The sequence below is a fragment of the Python bivittatus genome, unplaced genomic scaffold (assembly GCF_059951505.1).
Source record: "Python bivittatus isolate LINGU-HERP-01145 unplaced genomic scaffold, Pbiv_v1 ctg000700_np1212, whole genome shotgun sequence".
NCBI classification, from domain to species: Eukaryota; Metazoa; Chordata; class Lepidosauria; order Squamata; family Pythonidae; genus Python; species Python bivittatus.
This window is the reverse complement of record NW_028277098.1, coordinates 30,484,877-30,504,144: the sequence shown is the minus strand read 5'-3', so window position 1 is coordinate 30,504,144 and position 19,268 is coordinate 30,484,877. Positions and strand designations below refer to the sequence as shown.

Here is a 19,268-nt window from a genome sequence, read left to right as displayed (position 1 = left end):
GAAGTAAATACAAGGGAAACTCTTACAAGCTTTTTATATTAACTGCTCTAAGTAAATGTAACTTAGCAGTAAGTTATTGAATTATTAGGATTTGACCCAAAGCATTGTTGTTTGCTCTTTCTTTTCTTTTCTTTCTGGCATAAGCACATTCCAGGAATACAGACAGAAGCAGAAGAATGAGAAATAAGGTGGCTGCTATCTAGTTACTAGTAAACGATATGCATTACACTTCCAGTTCTCTCCATAAAACAGCTAAAATGTGCTTAATCTGAAATTGTCCAGAGTTCATTTACCCTCATGATTTAATTATAAGATATAGATTTTTCCAGAAATGTATATTCTATTTTATAAGTTTGCATTACTCTGTTATCTTAAAGGATAACAAATATAAATAATAACAAGACCTAAAACTGTGTGGGCTACCTTGTCAAATAATGGAAATCTGTGCAACTGATTGTGAGAAAATTAGGGATTTGCAGCTGACAAAATTCTATTTTTGTCATAAGGATCCTAATGAACTACCTCATGAAGTTTTTAAAGCTAATTCTTTCAGGTTAGCCACACTGCCTTCTCAGTAATAATACCCTGTCTTTCTTTTTTTTTACAAAGGTTAATCCTCTTAAGACTGAAAGATTAAAACAGAACAAAAACTAGTGAATCTAATGTCATCTTCTTGCTGGTATTATTTACTATAGTCCTACTACGTTGCACTATCATTAATCTGTTATTATACTGTATGTCATGCCACTGTAGGCAAGTAACCTTATACAAGTAACTACAGGCACTGGTGTCTGAAATGTAAATATAAAATGCTGTTTAAATTAAAAGTAATGTAGAAGGGCTGAATATCTTTGGTAGAAAATGGGGCCTAATGAGCGATTACTTATTTTTCCATAGAAAGAGAGGACTGGGCAACAGGTTCATTCACAGATATTCTCTATCACATGATAACTAACATATGGTTTATAACAGCCGCCTTCTTCTGAATAAACACAAGAAAAATAGAACTACTTGAACATTAATCATAAATCTTTTCTAGGTCTGCGATGCATCAAATATTCTGGGCCTCACTTAATCTCTACTTACTGTGTTGAAAATACTGGCATGATTAAATGATTGCTGCAGTTCAGTAGCTAAAGGGAGTAGGCCACTCCTGCTGATGGCAAGTACTCAAGATTGGACTTGTCGCACCAGCCTTGCCTCCCCACTTCTCTTATTTAAAGTTGTGATAAATTAGGAGAGAGCAAGAAACAGAGACACTATGCTAAACTCAATGGGGGGGGGGAGGGAGGAAGTACATTAGGAAAAAGGTGCAATTTTACCAAAAGCAGTAAACAGAAGAGCAATAATCATATGGTTATAAAAGGGATAACTTTACCATATACAAAATGAAGTTCAAGAGTAAATACTGATGAATGAGGAGCCTTCCTTCAACTAGGAAGAACCAAGGAAACTAAAAAAAAAAAAAAAGTAAAACTATCAATCAGTAATCTGAGTTTTGGGATTCTGTAGATGAATAACATTGCTAGAAGTTTTGAAACAGAATCCTGTTACTAAAATAACATACATATGGGTTCTTGTTCCTTTTTGGCCACCACGAGTGTTAAAATCATGTCTGAAAAGTTTTTACTCACTGCAGCTGTGACCAATTGGTGAAATAGCCTTGTAATTATGATGTGGGTACAAATTCAAACTGTTAACCATCATCAATAACCCTAACCCTAAATCTAGCCCTAATCCATTTAGAGGGGGGGGAAAGCAAAAGACAGCTGAAATAAGCCAACACTGGTGTACGAAACTCACTGATGGGCAAAAACTTTTTGGCAGCCAAAAAACAGGAAGAGCCCACATGTATAAGCTTGCCTCAAATCTGCTTTAAGCCACCCATTAAAAAATCAGCTGTCCTAAGTTTTCCTTGCAAGGTACAAGACTGGATCCTAAATAGGTCTGGGGGTGAGGGAAATTATTTAATGGAATTTGAAACACCTCCAAGAACATTTTACTGGAGAAATAAAAAGATACTTATATGAATTAGGACTGAACATGATTTGGACTTTGCATGTGTCAAGTACATGTGCCAAGTACAGTGCCCGAGTTAAGAACACCCAGTTTAACGATGACCCATAGTTAAGAAAAGAGCCTATTGTAGCAAAATCTGAGTTAAATACATAATGATTTGAGTTAAATACACAATGGTTCAAGTTAATTACACAATATGACTTATACAATGATATTTACATACATACATACAAATTCAACTTAAGGACAGACCTTGGGAATGGAACTCGTTCTTAAACTGAGGTCTACCTGTACCTATTTCCTATTCTTTAAAACAGCACATACATGAATGAGCCTGAAAAAGTTTGTGGCTGCTTTAAGAGATACATTCAGCTTAATGAACTGACTTCTTAAAACAGATGCATTTCTTGGGCTAACTTGGAAGCCTAAAAAAAACAGGCTACTTTAACAGCTAGCAGGAAGGTACTGTGCTTATGCTCATACAAGGTCAGGGACATTTCTTCTCAATCATATTTGAAGGAAGCAGAGCTTCAGATACAAACAACCCATTGTAGAGTACTAAATGCCCATCTTAACAGTCATCATATGTAAAATAATTTGTTAGTATTGCTGTATGTAATGCTACCAATCCTTGCAGAGATGGTCATATATTACCAGTGTAGCGCAGGACATATTTTCTAATATCAGACCCTATGGTTCATCCATAAGTCCACCACTGGGTTTCTTGTTTCTTCAAGAATCTACCATGTGAGCAAATCCTAGATTTCAACCATTTGTTCATACATAGTTCTTATAAACTGGATATCTCCATCTCTATCAAGGTACCAGTATTTGAGATCCTGCCTCCCACTCTAATTCCTTTAAAAAAAAAATGTCTGAGTAGTGCTGATATACACTGGAAAAAGGATGAGATCCTGATGGGATAAGTTGCCCAGATTTATGTACATTCATTCAAAAACCTGCATAAAACCTACATATATAAATGATGTATGCAAAAGAGTGGTTTTCTGTCTTCATGGATTCCCAATCACATAGAAGTACATACATGAGTTCTATGAAGAACTTTGTGAATATGTTCAGGGTGGAATTATTTCGCTTTTCACCTTCTGATACATCTATTAAAATCCCAAAGATGGCTAATGAATAATCTCTTTGCAACAAAGGATCACTCTTAAAATGAATGGAGTATTACAGCATAATATCTGAATTAACCTAATATAAGCCAAATATTTTTTCCTACAATATCTAATACCTCCTAACATGGAAGAAAAGATTGCTTCCTTTGTGTCTTTTCCCTGTACTAAGTCACAATTTTAGACTCTCCCATAATTATTATTTTTATTATGGTTTATTATAACTTGGACTATTGTGCAGATTAGAAGTATCATACAGGCTGCCTGGCTATATGACAAGAAAAAGGAAGAGTGATACAGCAACAGTATATTGGCTCCCAATTGGAAAGAACTCCTCCCCTATCTTTTGTACTCTATATTTAGTGGCTGAGCCTATTGAGCCCTCCCAATTATTTAGACTTTCTAGAATGCCTGTCTTGGAAAAGGGATCAAGGGGAATAAACCTCTTCCTAGGTTTGCTTTTAATGAGGCTATATTCCTGGCTAATAGGATCATTAATAGTCTAGATATGAGACTGTGTAATTACTACCTTGGGGTTGTTATGGAGTAAAAAAAGAGAAAAAGAGATTTCATATCAATTTTTTAATAGTGGCAGCAATCAGTAAGTAGGTAGCAGATGTTCTGTGCTGTAAAAAGATAATCATAAGGAAACCAGCAAGCGCACTGTGTATCGTCAAGATGTTGTCTGCAGTTAAGAGCTAGGCTGGACAGTTGTGTTTTTCTCCCAGCTGGCACAGGAGGAAGATACCTGGGACAAGAAATCATGGGAGCTGAAGAAAGTTCAGATCTTCTCAGCCAAATTCCCCTGGAGTATAAAATTCTAAAAGTAGGCTTCCTAGCTCTAGATGTTAGCAAGGTCCTGGGTTGAATGTAACAAATTTTCACAAATCTCTCATATTGCCATGACCTGAACCAATATAAGTAGAGAAAGTTACAATTAAAGACACACTTGCATATTACTGAGAGGCTACATTTTAAACCAAAGCAAGCATGTGGGGGAGAGGTGAGAAATTCATTCCTTTCTTGCCATCCTTTTCTCAGCTTGATCCCTGACATGACTACTTTGAGTTGTTCTCCCTGTTCATTTGGAGTATTGCACTGTCTAATATGTCATGGTGCCTTTGAAAATAATGCAAAAGATGGTCAGGACAGGACAGCTAGATCACTAACTGGAAAAGGTTGATACCATCACATTTTGCTGGAGCAGTGCTATCTGCGCTGGTGTCTCCAAGCCTAAATCAAAGTACTTGTATTATTTTATAAAACCTTCAAAGGCTTGTAACTAGGCTGAAATATCTCTTCCCATATTTAGCTATCAGGACCATGAGATTTTCACCCTTCTTATTGCTTTTACCAATGGTGAAGGCAGATGTTTGCAGGAGAAAAGGCCCTTTCAGAGGTGATATTCCATTTTTAGTATTTTCACTGCCAAGTGAATTATTTTTACCAAGAATTCTAAGAGCTATTTTGATCTTTTAGGACATCGATATTTTGTTTCTGCTTAATTATGATGATTTCATGCTATCCTTGTTAGTACTGCTGCACCCAATTTTTATCTTGTTTGTTGTGCTGGAATTTATGTTGCTTGACACTGTTTGTCATTTTCTTCTTATATCAATTTATATGGCTGCCCATCTCACAGATGTGACTCTGGATGGCTCACAACACATTAAAAACAAAAAGAATATCAACAAATCATAAAAATATACAATGGATGCCAAGAATAAACCCAAAGCAATCAACAGGACAACAGCAATCACCCAGAGAACTTCTGTTATTGGGCAATATAAAAGTACCCTAAGATGGATAGATAAGATGGATGGATAGATGGATAGATGGATAGATGGATAGATGGATAGATGGATAGCAGTACTCAACACCAGAAATAAATTTCTCAGGGAGAAACTAATCAAGGTAAGCTAGAAATGATGAGTTAAGATACATTAGGGAATAGATTTCCTTCTTCTTCCCCACCTACTCATTCTGATAAAAAAGGACACAGACACAGACATACATCTAATGTGGTCCATGATTTGTAAATCCATCAAAAGTATGTCGGGGCACAACTCAGTGATACCTCAAGTCTTAATTCTTATAGCCATAGAGTCATATTAGACAATCTGTGGAGATCATATATGGGTTAAAAAGAAAAGAAAAAAAAAGATTATGTAAGTTTAGTTTCCTTTTCTTGGTTACCTGCCCCCTGCTATAACTATCCCTCTCTCATTCCTGATTTTCCTTTTTTCCTCATTGCTTCTCTCAATCCCTCTTGTTATTCTCCCAGTGAAGTGTTATCATTCCCCTCTTTTTATGATGATGATGATGATGATGATGATGATGATGACTATTATTATTGTTAATATGGATCGAGTGAGATAACAAATGTAGGAGCCATTTCCTACTGCAGGAACATTAATAATGGGTGCCGGTCTCCTTTTTTTCAACTTTATTTTTTAGGCTGTGAATGGAAAAGGAAAGGAAAGGTTTCCAGCCAAGTTTCAGTAATAAGACTGTTATCTTGGGTGAGCAAAGAGCCCTGACCCCCGGCTGTTTATCAGGCACTTTTCTTTTGACGGATGACCCCTCAGTTCCAACTGGTAGCACTACCGATCACCAAGCTGGGGTGTGGCTGCTGTATATAGACCTGTGGAGCATAGAAGGATAGGCCTCAGAGGGGCACCTGTGGTCAACTTTCTCTCTTTCAACTTTTTTTCCTTTTTCATTATGTTTGACATTTCTGAATATGAGCTTTGTTCCAGGTTATTAGCTTATGGCAGTGGACTGGTGAGGTGAGACTTCTCCTGACAGAACTAAGAGAATGGTGATCTTTCTTTCCTTTTCTTTCCTGTCTCCCCCTCCCCTCCACACTTTTTCTAAAAAGGAAAAAAAAATACATTAAATTGGAAGGTTGTTTCCTAACCCACAGTGCTGAGAAATGAATTCTAGTCCAGTCTTTCCAAGATAACAACTTTTTAAAATGAGTCTCTTTCTTTTAATTTTGAATTAGTGTGTGCTTAAAAAGAACACTCACTTCCACTCAGGACTACAGAAAAATGTATAACAAGGACTTGAATTTATTATCTTTATGTATTTCATTAAATGAGATGGGACCCCATAGGATTTCAACTTTCATTGAGAGAGATAGAGAGAGAGAGAAGGAGAGAGAGAGAGATTCAAAAGGAAATAGGTTAAACATGTCCTTTGTCCAATGCTATGATTTTGTATAAGTGTCAGAGGAATTAGGAATTAGGTAGCAATAGCACTCATGTCCAACCTTCCTCACCTATCTATATTTCTCTTTCCCTTGCTTGTTAGGCAAACATTTTCTTTTGATATGAACTCAGAGGAAGTAATATCAGTCTATAAAGAGGCACCTAAATTATTCTCTCTCTACACACACACACACACAAAATATGTATTATATATTAAAAAAATCCCCTCTCACCCCTATGGGTGGTATCTGTCTTCCTCAATCTCAGGTCTTCTACCAGAGGCCTGGGAGTTTTAGGGTTCTGCGCAGTATCTTAGCTGTTCCTAGCACTGCACTCTTCTGCACAGAGGGCTCTGATGTTGCTCCTGGGATCTGTTGGAGCCCCACTCCCAGCTTAGAAGTCACAGCCCCGAGCACTTCTACCACCACTGGGGCCACTTTGGCCTTTACTTTCCACATTCTCTCTAGTTCCTCCTTCAGGCTCTGGTACTTCTCCAGCTTCTCATACTCTCATATATATTCTCTCTCTCTCTCTCTCTCTCTCTCTCTCTCTCTCTCTCTCTCTCCTCTCCACAGAGAGAGAGAGAGAGTTTTGTAATGGCTTTGGTCTCTCCTCAGAAAAGCTATGCTCTGTCTTTTGTCAACTGTGAAATCAGCATGAAAGGTCCAAGTGAAAGGCTTTTTAGAAAACCAACATCACTGAGCTGCTTGAGAGGTGCTTATAATGATACGATGACATGTTGCAATCCTGAATCTTGCCAGATCATTTACTTCCTTGTGTTTGTAACAGTTCCAGAATTCAGGTGCCTGGGAGTCATTCTCTGGGAGCAGACAGGAAGGATCCCTCCCCTATTTAAATGGGAAGTCTGATTCAAACCATAACCCCTTAAAAATATGTGCCTGGATTTGCTTAGGTGAACAAAACAGAGCCTTGTTCACTGTCCTTTGGAACTAAGCTTCTGCAGTTTAACATTTACATATTGTTTAAAATTAATGTCTGCTTTTGAGTAACTTGTTGCTGAAGGCAGAAACACATTGGACAAGGTAATGAAAGATACTTCATTTACTCTGAAAGAACACAAATACAATTTCTTTGGATTGGTAATCCATATGTGGAAAAACACATGGATATTTCTTTTCAAAAAGCTGAGTTTTGATTACAATTGCTCAAGAAAGTTCTCAGATGGATCTCATCACTGGGGAATGCTGACTTCATGATAGCACCATTAATCACTGCCATCAAAATAAATATGATGCACCTTGTTAAAATTCAACATCCTATGGCATATATCTAGGACTGATGCTGTCACTATAAAGGAGTTTCCAAGATGAACACAAATAATTGAGTATTAATGGAATTAATGAGATGTAGTTTTTCCAGATGGAAGGATTAAAAATTCTAAGATCTGCTTTCAGCTTGCCAACCAATTTATGACTCATTTATATGTTGTATACCTGTCTAGCAACTAAAGTTCTTTTTTTCTTTTTTAACTTAATTACCTTGGATATTTGTTAATGAATCACAAACTCATATCTTCTTCCTTTTTCCCCAAATATTTTTATTAAAAGTTTTGAATAAAACAATAAAAGATAATAGAAACTAGAAGAAAGAAAGAAAGAAAGAAAGAAAGAAAGAAAGAAAGAAAGAAAGAAAGAAAGAAAGAAAGAAATGCAAGAAAAAAATGTATATAAAAAAATGAAAAAACCCAAGTTTAACATGACAAAAAGAGACAATTTCTCCTTTACAAAAGACAAGCTCGAATATACAACATTCCAAATAACAACTTATCCCATTCAAATGCACATTCCATATCTCCATTCTAAACTATAAGCACATTCACATTTCATAAATATAAAATAATCCCAGTATCCTAATATAAACCAAAGACTAAAATTTATTTATTTTCGAATAAATTATTTCTCTTCGAATAAAATGAAGAGAAATAATTTCTCCTTTAAAAAGATAAATTCTCTAAGCAAATCCAGTACATCACATTTTTCTAATTAAGATATCAATAAAGCCAGAAAAAAACACCTAGAATAATAACATATCCCATTTTATCACTAGACGAATAAACTGACTTTGTGGTCCTTTTTTCTTCTATACAGGGCAGTCTTTCTCTGTACGACATTCAGATGATTATTGATCCTTGTTAGAAATGGCATCTCTGTAGCACACAAACCAACAAAATCACTCCAAAATATCTTAAGTAAACCAAAAGACCCAGTAGCACAAGAAGAAAAAAGAGGAGTCATCTACAACACACAGTGTAAGGACTGTAACAAACACTACGTAGGACAGACAGGCAGAAGACTAGCAGAGCGCATCCACGAGCACCAACTAGCAGTCAGAAGACATGATGAAAATTCCTTAATTGCACAACACATGGACAGACTCAACCACAGTTTTAACTGGGAAACTGTCAGCATTTTTTACCAAGCCAAATCCAAATATGCAAGAGAATTTTTGGAAGCCTGGTATTCAGACAAGGCAGAAATTAACAGACACATAGAGATAAACAGCATTTACATACTATTCAAGAGACAAAAGACCAGAAGATCACCTCACCAGCAGTCATCACCCAGATAAGCAAAGGTTACCACCAGGCACACAATCAAGCAGTAAACATATGTGAATCAAGGAACTATCAGAGGAGCAAAACAAAACCCCCACCAGCACTGGCAAGGCAGGCCACAGTATATAAATAGATAGCAAACCCCATCCCATTTTAGCACTGAAGATGTTACCTAGCCAGGTAATGAAACATTTGCAAGAAAAGAACCAAGCTCAGAGAACCCCAAGGACTCCACTGTTAGAAATTTCTTAAGCACTTTAAGCAGTCTCTTTTGTAAATCCAACAAAAGGAAATTATTCCAATTGTTCTCTGGGATTATCATTTTTCTTTCCTTCTTGATTTTTAAAACCTCATCCAGTTTTCTTTCTATATCTGATGACAGATTCTTATTCAGAGTCTCAGTCACATTTTCCTCAAGTAAATTTTGCTGCATATCTTGTTCTGTAACACCTTTGTCTGGGAACAAACTGTTCGCCAGAAGATACAACATAGCTGACATTTCATGGCGCAGGTCTCTGCGCAGTTCTTCAAATACATCTCTAAACGCCATTATAAGTTGCTTGTCTCATAACTTCAATCTCAAAGACAATTTTTCTTTCCACAGACATAATTTTTTTATTAATTTCAAAATCTTAATGTGTGAAGTCCAAAACTCCAATGTTTTCTGAGCCCTTAAAACTTTCTGTAGCCAAAACCTTATCTTTTTGCTGTTTATTTTAAGTTCTTAAACATTATAAAAATAGATTTTCATATTCTTATGTTGAGGAATGGAAGGACTCACCTGGTATTTCCAGTCTTGTCACTCTGCAGGTGTCTGACTTCTTTGAAACAGTTACTAGGCAATTTATGAAAATAGTTAGCAAGGGAAATACACAAACTTAGTGTCCTTTGAAAGGCTCCATTTATTAGAGCAAATATGGTGAATTCCCCTGTCTCCCAATTTCCTCCCACCCCACCCAAGATCACTGACTTACAGTCTCTTCACGAGGAAGAGGAACAACTGTAAGGAGAAACAGCTTGGGCAATCTCACATCTCTCTCTGATCAGAGAGGATTGTAGGAGCTGATCTGCTTTGGCTCCCTTGTAGAACACTGCAAACATCAGCTCCACTTGTCTGCAGAGCTGCCTTCAGTCTGCCCTCTTCCCCTGAAAGCCCAGAAACTCAAATCTTCTTTCAATTTCATGACCTGCTGGAAAAAAATGTTTTGAAAAAAAATATAGGATTTAGGATTTGGTTAGTCTCTGAAATTAGTAAACTGAGTAGACAAGTAAATGCAAAGTTATAGCTGATTTTAAATTGGTTGCAATTTGGAAACCATTTCTATTTATTATGTCATATATTAGGAACTTTGGACAGCCACTTTGGTCTAGTGGTTAAGGCATCAGGCTAGAAACCAGGAGAATGTGAGTTCTAGTCCCACCTTAGGCATGACAGCCAGCTGGGTAACTTTGGGCTCTCTCTCAGCCCACGACATCAGCCAAGGGCAACAAGCCAGTCAGTCAATTCCTGTTGCAACCAATGGATCAACATTTGGTTGATCATTAAAAAAAAAAAAGCAGGCCCTGCACCTGGGGAATAAATGTTAGAAAGGAATTGTCTGTCTGTCTGTCTGTCTGTCTATCTTCCTCCTCCTTCTTTTCCCAGAAGAAATATGGTCTATCATCTAACCCATGTATCTTCAAATGATGCCACCTCCTATCCTCTGGAAAGAGGTGCTTAGATGGAAAATTGAAGCATGGAATTTATAGATAGTTATAGAAATCTTCTTATTTAAAATACAATGAAAAATAATCCTTATAGACTCTCAAGCAAAAGGATTGTGGGATATAGACTAGCACACAGCTGGCTTCTTGAGGACTCTTTCTAGCATTGTACAGGATCCTTCTTCCTTTCTTCCTCCTTTCACTTGCAACCCATAGGCAAGTTATATTAGGAACTGTGTATTTTACTTAAAGATCTTATGGGATCTCTTGCAAATGTTTAGATCATATATCCTGGACAGATGTTAACTTTTCCTGAGAAAGGTAGCACATCTAAGCTAGGTTCTGATGATTCTGATTTCCTTAGACTTTAGGCAAAGAACGCTGGAAAGGATGGTACAGTTGTCTTTGTTCTCTAAGTGTTTATCTATGTTTAACTTAGTCCTCTTTAATAGCTAATTGTCACTGGCCCTTTTTCTCCCAATCCCCCAAGAAAATCTGCTGCTGAAGGAAAGACAAGCTTGGATAAACAGCAGATGGAGACAAATGGCCCAAATATCTACAGAGTCTTCAATTATTCTTTCTCCGCCCTTCTCTAGGGCAGCTCTCAGAATGTTCCATAATCATTGTCGGGCTAAGCCATGGCTATTTTTCACATGATAAGTGAATCATATAGCCAAGATCTCAATGTCTTTTACTTCAGCTAGCTAACTCTCTCTAAACTGCAAGCTTTTTTTGTTGCTGTTAAAAAAAAAAGATTTTGTTGCCTAGGTTACAGTCTGCTCACCACCTACTGTCACTTTCTGTATATTGCAACATTACATATTATTATTTCTTCTGCAGCTACTGTGAAACAAATAATACTTTCATTTGCAGTTAAACTACAAAGAAAAAAATCCACTGACAAAAATAACAGAAATTGAAGTGTCATGTACTTCCCACACACAACAAACTATTATGTACATGGAGACTTCTGCATTTAGATTAATATGTTAGGGGTGGAACAGGCTGGAAGAAAAATAAGTTTTATAGATGGAAGAATCTTAGAACTAAATGTAAATGGTAACAGACTGAAGTAGAATGCAGACTTATGGAAATACAAAAGATACGTAAAATAGGAGGCAAGGAAACCAGGGTAGACTAGCCATTGTATTCAACCATAATATTAGCCCTGTGGACAAAGGAAAGATGTTTCCTTTAGGGTAGCTTCAGATATCAGCTTCAGAAGCAGCAACTATAGCTACGTGCCTTGACACCAAACTTTAAAAAGCCTCATAGAATTTATTTATTTCATGAAATTTAGATCCCATCCAACTCCAAACTGAGTCTGGGTGGCTCACATTTTAAAGCCAAACCACAATATACAGAATACAATGTACAATACTACACATACAAAAAATCAGCTTCTATCCAGACAACACACCAACAAACACAGCTAACGAGGAGACCATATCTAGCCTACCCCAAAGCTTGGAAGAACAGCCTGGTTTTCTTTTTCTTTTTTATTAAATAATTTCACTAAAGATTACACTTAGAAAAAATAAAAACTAACACAAACTACAAAAAGTATAAAAATGAAAAAGAAAAATAGAAAGTGCAGAAAAAGAAATAAAAAGAGAGAAAAATATGGAAAAAAAGAAATAATAAGAAAAAAAAAGTAAATCCCCCCTTCATCATAACAAGTACATCTATTAGAATACAACAAATGCTCCCTTCTTCCCACATCTTAACTATAAATCTTAAAGCCTCATCATTCATTCCTAGTCAGCAAAAAGTCCATTAAGGGCTACCAGAGATAACTACATAACTATTTTAACCTTGGTCAAATAAGCCAACTCTATATTCTTCCCTGTACTTTTAATTATCTTGGCTTTTAATCCCTTCAAATAATGTCCTTGAACTTGATTTCTTTCCATCTTCTCTTTGTTTCCTCTCAGCAAATCCTTCAAAACTTTATAAATCCAGTGAAAAAAAATTATCTAAAACAGTCTTCTGATTTGATACTTGTATGTCATTTTCAAATATCAAGACATCAACTGGTTTCATTTGTATATCCAGTATATCATCTTTTTCTACAGCATTTGTATTACTTGTCATGTTTAAATGCATGTTCAAATCAATTTCAGTTTCATCCAGTATAGCTTGTCCCTCTTGTGTAACAACATCTGGACACCATCCATCTATGAAGTTACATGCTTAAAATTAATTTCTGAGTTCATAGTTCACACATCTCCATAAAAACATCCACTGTTAAAGTGTTTTGCTCCATTCTGTATTAATGTGTCAAATCTAAGTATTCTTCTCCTTTAATTGTAATCTTTAATTTCTTCTGGTTCCCTCTAGTATCCAACATTTAAAGTCCCATCTTATCATGTCTTTTTTTCCCAGCAATCCAAAACAACCACAGTTTCCCATGGGAAGGATTCTTATAATTAATTTTTAATTCTTATTAAATCCAAATCCATCTGGAACCTTAGTCCATTTTTATCTTCTGCAAATCAACACTCTAAACACCCTTTTTCTGTTGAAAAATATTTTTTTCTAAATTCTCAAACTCGTATTTAAAGCTTCTTTCATGAAGGAGAAGGAAACTCACCCAATGAATGCAATAAAAAATTGCCATTCTGAAGGTTCTTAATATTTCAAAAGCAGCAAAAAGTAATTTCAAAGGTAATTTAGAAATGAGGCCCATCAAGCTTTTTGTCCATAAAGGCTGCATCACGACTGTGAGCTTAGATGGAATCCCTTGACTCCCAGCCTCTCAACTAATAAGCTGACCGCAAAAACCTCAGTTCCTGTGCTTTACACACAAGGAGTGGATTCCAGAATGTGTATGGACTATCTCATACTCTCTCCTTTCTCAGGAGAGAATTTGCCAGCCATGATCCAGCATCTGGCTGTGATCTCCGCTGTGAATGCTGTCGTACTAAGACAGGGATGTCTAGCTCACCATGGCCCCACCGGAAGTCTCTCTGGAAGAACAGCCTGGTTTTCAAAGCCATCTGGAACACCATCAATGTGGGAGCCATACAGATCTCTAGGGGGAATCTCATTCCAGAAGGCAGGTGCCATAATAGGGAAGGCACACTTCCAGGGTCTCAATAGATGACATTGCTTAATTCAGCGCTTCCCAAACTTTTTTATTCATTACCCAAAACCACTTAGTAGAAGGAGGATGCTGGTAGGTACATGTGTGAGAGTGAAAGGGGGAAGGATGACACGGTGCGTGTGAGTGAGCGAAGTGGGAAGGAGGGTGCAGTGCCAGTGAGCGAAGAAAGGCCAGGATGGGTGGGGGAGACTTAGCCAAGTGACTTGCAACCTCCTTGCTAGCTTCTTTATTGACTTTGCTTGTTGGAAACCACAGGGAAGTTTTCAAATGGTGATCACATGACTGCAGTGTGTTGCAACCAGTTGTAACTACAAGCTGGTTGCTGAGCACCTGAATTTTGTTCACATGACTGCAGGGGTGCTACAACAGCCAGAACTTCAAGGACCAGTCATAAGTCTCTTCCTTCAGCACCATCGTAACTTCAAACAGTCATTGAACGAATGGTTGTAACTTGAGCACTACCTGTATTATAAAAACAATATCACTCAATGATCTTTATGTTATTTCAACAAATTACCATTGGTAATTTCATTGATTTTCATCTTAATAGGAATACTTTGAGATTTTTGAATATATTTTAGTGCACGTGGCAATCTTTAAGTCAATTTAAATGTCCCTGTTGTGATGGGTAAGGGGGTCATGTGTCGTTACCGAAAGAAAAAAACACTTTTACCCAATTTTGGGTAATTTACCCAGGTTTGGGAAGCACTGGCTTAATTGAAGGGACCTAGAGCACACCAATTCTGCTAGCTCTTACCAGACTTTAAAAAACAAAAACAAAAACTAGTAGATATGTGGTCCCTCAAATACCCATTCTCATAAGATTTGGGAGATGTCTTGTTCATTTTGGACATATTTCAGTCATATCCAGTCCTTTAGAGATCTGGGAACTTCAGAGGGCTAACTTACCTATAATTATGTTTACACAACCTTCTTGATTCTACCCATCACCCATGTCTCCCTGGAAATGTTTAGAGAAAGCAGATTTGCTTCATTCAATGTTTTCCCTTCCATGCAAGTAGCAACCAATGGCGTATGAAATACCAGTGCTGACTTGCCATCTTCTTTAAATAAACATTTACCAGAAGATGCAGAATCAGATACATAATTGTGGCAGCTACTTTGACATTATGATGTGCAATTTGATTCAGAAACAGAATAAAATTGGGCAGGTAAGGTTGTGAAGCCTGACTCCTGCATCTTAAGATTACATTCTGATCATAGCAACACCCTTATCTGTATGCAACACATATTTAAATAATCAATTTGGGCAAGCTGTCTTCTCATATCACTTTATTGGTGCAATGTCAGCTTGGGGAGATTTTCAACGCAAGGATCAATTGAACATCTGCAATTCTGAGATCAGTCACTCAAAAGGCAGTATGCATCTTGCTTGCATATCAAGAAGATACAATGCAGAACAGATAATGTGGGAATCTAGCAGGGTGTTTGCACAGCTTACACCTTTGGCATTTTCAATAATCCAGCTCTGCGATAGCATTTTGTTTCCAGCAGCAATAAAGTACTATATCTAGTTATGCAAAATCTTTAGGTCAGGTTTTATTTTACTAGTACTCCAAGCAGTATCAGGGTCAAGGTATCTTCCTGTAATTTTCAAATTTCAGTATTTGATTCACTTTGTTTGCATTAAAAAAAAATGGTGCTATTTTTCCCCCGTATCACAGAAGCTCTTTATCACAGAGGACAGGATCGAGCAGCCTGCAAAGGTCCATGGACAAGACTGTAACTGCAGGGAGCTGATGTTCATGGCTATGATACTATCTGCATCAGCAATGTTCAAGGTGTCTGCTACTTCCTCTAGTGTTTGGAATGAAGCTTTCCTACAGTCATAAACTTATTTCCATAAAGAAGCAATGATGGATACAATAATGTCTGGAAGGGGCCATTTCAGCCGAATCTACCCCCTTTCTTAGTGCAGAAATTAAAGCATGCCTGACAAATGGCTTCTACATCCTCTTAAATATATCCAGTGAATAGCAATCTACCAGCTCCCTAGGTAATAGGTTCCACTGTTGAACTGTTCTTAGTGTTAGGAAGATTTTCTACCATTCAGTTGAATCTGCCTTCCAGTGACTTAAATCCATTATTCCATCCTCTCTGCTCGAATAACAGAGAATATTCTGTGTAACATCCTTTCTGTTATTGCAAGAGACCTATCATTTTTTCCTCTCAGTCTTGTCTTCTCCTATTCCTTCAGTGACTCCTAAAGCATTCTGATGCTAGTCCCCTGATAATTCTTCTCACACTTTCTTAAACCTGTTCCAGTTCGTCTAAATCTATCTCAAAGTATAGATACAGTATGCAAGGCAGAATAAACTGAAACTATTGTTTCTCATGATTTCAAAATTACACTTCTGTTGATGCAGACTAAAATTTCATTTGTCATTTTTCTCCCTGGTTTCCAACCCCCCACCAACACTGGCAGGGAAAGCTATGGATATAAACAGAGAGCAAACTCCACTCTCACTTGCATTGATGATGTTACCTAGTTGGCTAATGAAATGTCTGCGAACAAACAACCAAGCTCAGAGAGCATCAAGGACTCCTTAGTTCAGCCCTGAGCTACATAAATTATCTTCTACTGGAGACATATGAAGATCAATTAAATACTCTTTCTTGGATTAAAGATGACAAAAAAGGCTCCTTTCTCTTTCTGATAAAGGCAACAATTTTAAAAATCTATTAAGCAACTTTTATGAAGCAGTGACATTGCTTTGTTAATAACTGGTTTATTCCTTCTTTCTGGCCTGTATTTGATCAGTAATAATATAAAACTAAGAGCAGAATTATATGAACGATCTTGAATGCATATGAGCCAAGCGCTATGGTTTCTTGGACTATGTTGGTCAGCCACACAGTCATGTTACTTAAAGATTCCCATCAGAAAACAATTGGTCATTCCAAGAAAGCATCACATTTGATAATTTGGCTTGAGCTTAAATGGATGCAACACCTTATAACCAATAGTTCTGAAATGGCATCTATAATGCAAGAATTCCCAGCAACCATGCCTGCTATTTGTCTTGTTTTAGTCATATAAGTCACTGTTGTTGTTTTTTCCCCAATGAAGGGATATTTTAGGTCCTTTTCAATCACCTTTTCAGTTATGCCTTTATGAATACATTTATTTTAGACAGTCTTTGCAATTAGAGGTCTTATGAGATAATATAGAATCTTTATCGCACTCCCACAAAGTTAATGTACCAGAGTTGTTGTTCTGTACTGCAGAGTGCATTTGAGACAAACTCTGTCATTAACTTTACATGCAGTTCATAGTCCATTTGCTGGGTTGCTTTGCCCTTCAAGTTGTGTTTCTTTAATATTTTGCCACCAGGATATGTAACATTGCATTAATTTGTATTAGACAGTTTGCATGTTGCTCTCTTCTGATCTTCAGAGACAGTAGCTATAGCTGGATCTAGAATTTCTTACACCAATTTAAAAATAAGTTCCCCAGAAGCCCGAACATTTATTTTAAGCATACTGTGATTTTACTTCCTGTGGAATGGATCAAAGCAAATAAGTCAGAGTAAGCTGGTATAAACTTTAACAGATAATAGACTTATGGTTTTACATGATAAAAAAGATTAGTTCACACTGCATAGCCTGATTAAGAATAATTGCATAATAAGTCTTAAATATATTACTGCTAGCATGAAACTCATCCTATCTTCATGGGTTTTAGCAGTCCAAAATTTTCTACTACTAAGTTGTTTAAAATTTATGTTGATTGCATTTTTACTGGTTGTTTTAATGATTAGATAAAGCCCATTGACAACATTTATATTAGAAAGTATATTGATAGCATCCATTAAAAAAATCTGATTGTCTTAAGATATCATGGATCTATTGGTTAACCGATTATAAATGTGAAATTATAAAATAATAATTTCCTGGGATAGGTATTCCTCCTGATGTTGTACAGTCCAGTCTTTTTAATGTAAAAGGAGTTTTCCTTTTAAAAAGAGTATAAATATAAAGGTGTGCTAGCAAGCAGGTCATGCAAATTTAGGTTTCAGATGCTATAAAATTAAGTATCATATTTGATACTTTGCTTCATATCTAACAATAACAGCAATGCTATAATAATAACTGAATAATAAAAGAATCCTTTTACTGTATATGATCTTGGCTGTTTGATTCCCCTGATCTATTTTGTTCCATATTTATTTCTTAAGTAACAGTATTTTAACATAAGGGTATCAATATACCATCTTCATTGGGTAGACCATCCCTGTTTCCTTTATGGTGCAGAATAGATGAGGGATTATCTGGAGTCTTACTTTCTGTCTCTCTTTTTCTCCCTTCATGTACATGAAAGGGTTAAAGCCAGAACAAGAAAAGGCCACTCCCTTTGGAATTGTCTATGCTAATTACCCACAGTATTGTTTCCAGCCTCTGAGAAGTTCTGACCCTTTTGATAGATATAGAGAGAGAGAGCAAGCAAGATCACTCTTGCCTGTCACTGATGTCTCTCTCATTGTTTTTGGCTGCTTTTTATCCCACTTTGCCAGTTAACTGTTTTGATGTTTGCTGATGTTTAATAAAGAAACATCAAACTACAGTTTTACTAACTGAACTCTGTGGCATGTGTTCTTGCTGTGCTCTAGATGTAGGGATTGAGGGTGAATATGCTGGGGGCAAACTAAACTGGAAATTACCTACAACAATTTTCTAACAAGTTGAATGAACTGTATTCAAGATCTCAGGCATCTTAGGCATTATTGAGGTGTTTGAATAATTGAGATTATATTGTGTAAACATTTGTTGGCATATAAGATACATTCAGGGAAACCACAGAAATGGGAAAATTCTCAGAAGTGTCACCTATAGCTCTGGATATTTGTAATTCATACACTTCTAAATTTCACAGGTGATTCCTTGAGCTGAGCTCAATACTTCAGAGGGCCCAGATTTCATCAGGAATGGGCCATATTCTCCTTTCTGCAGTGATTCTAACTGAGTCCTTCCTGATCTGTCCTGTAATTTTTAAATGGCCAGCTGCCATTTAAAAAGGAAGTAAGTTGATTGGCAGGCTAGTCAACTTCTGAACATGGAATAGACAACAGATATTACCTTATCCTTCTCTTCAGGTAGTAAATCTCTTAGGCTAGTCTTTTGCTTCTGGTGTGAGCCCTTCAGGTTAGACCAAGTCAAGGCATGGTAGGGAATCAGAAATGCTCTTTAGTGTAGTAAGGTACAATAACAGAATCTTGAAAGTCTCTCAAGTCACACTCTATCCCATCTTATACTAAACAAAATCAAAGCTGGATTATTTTGAGCTTCTTTCTCACATGTTCCTCTATCTCAGGACTATGTAATCTCTTCTCCATTACTCCTTAATGGCTCATTCCATCTTTATCCCCTTAATGGCTCTTTCATACCTTCCCCAAGGTTATTTCACCTCTAAATTCATTTATACTGGATGTGTGTTGGAGGGAGTGAGCACATGGATGAGAACATGTGGACTTGTTTGCTCCCACCAATTTATCACTTAA

At 36.7% G+C, this 19,268-nt stretch overlaps 1 pseudogene; it reads right to left on the bottom strand.

The window, feature by feature from the left end:
• Positions 1-9,489, bottom strand: part of LOC148214163 (uncharacterized) — a 115,321-nt pseudogene extending 105,832 nt beyond the window's left edge.
• Positions 9,490-19,268: the final 9,779 nt, after the last annotated feature.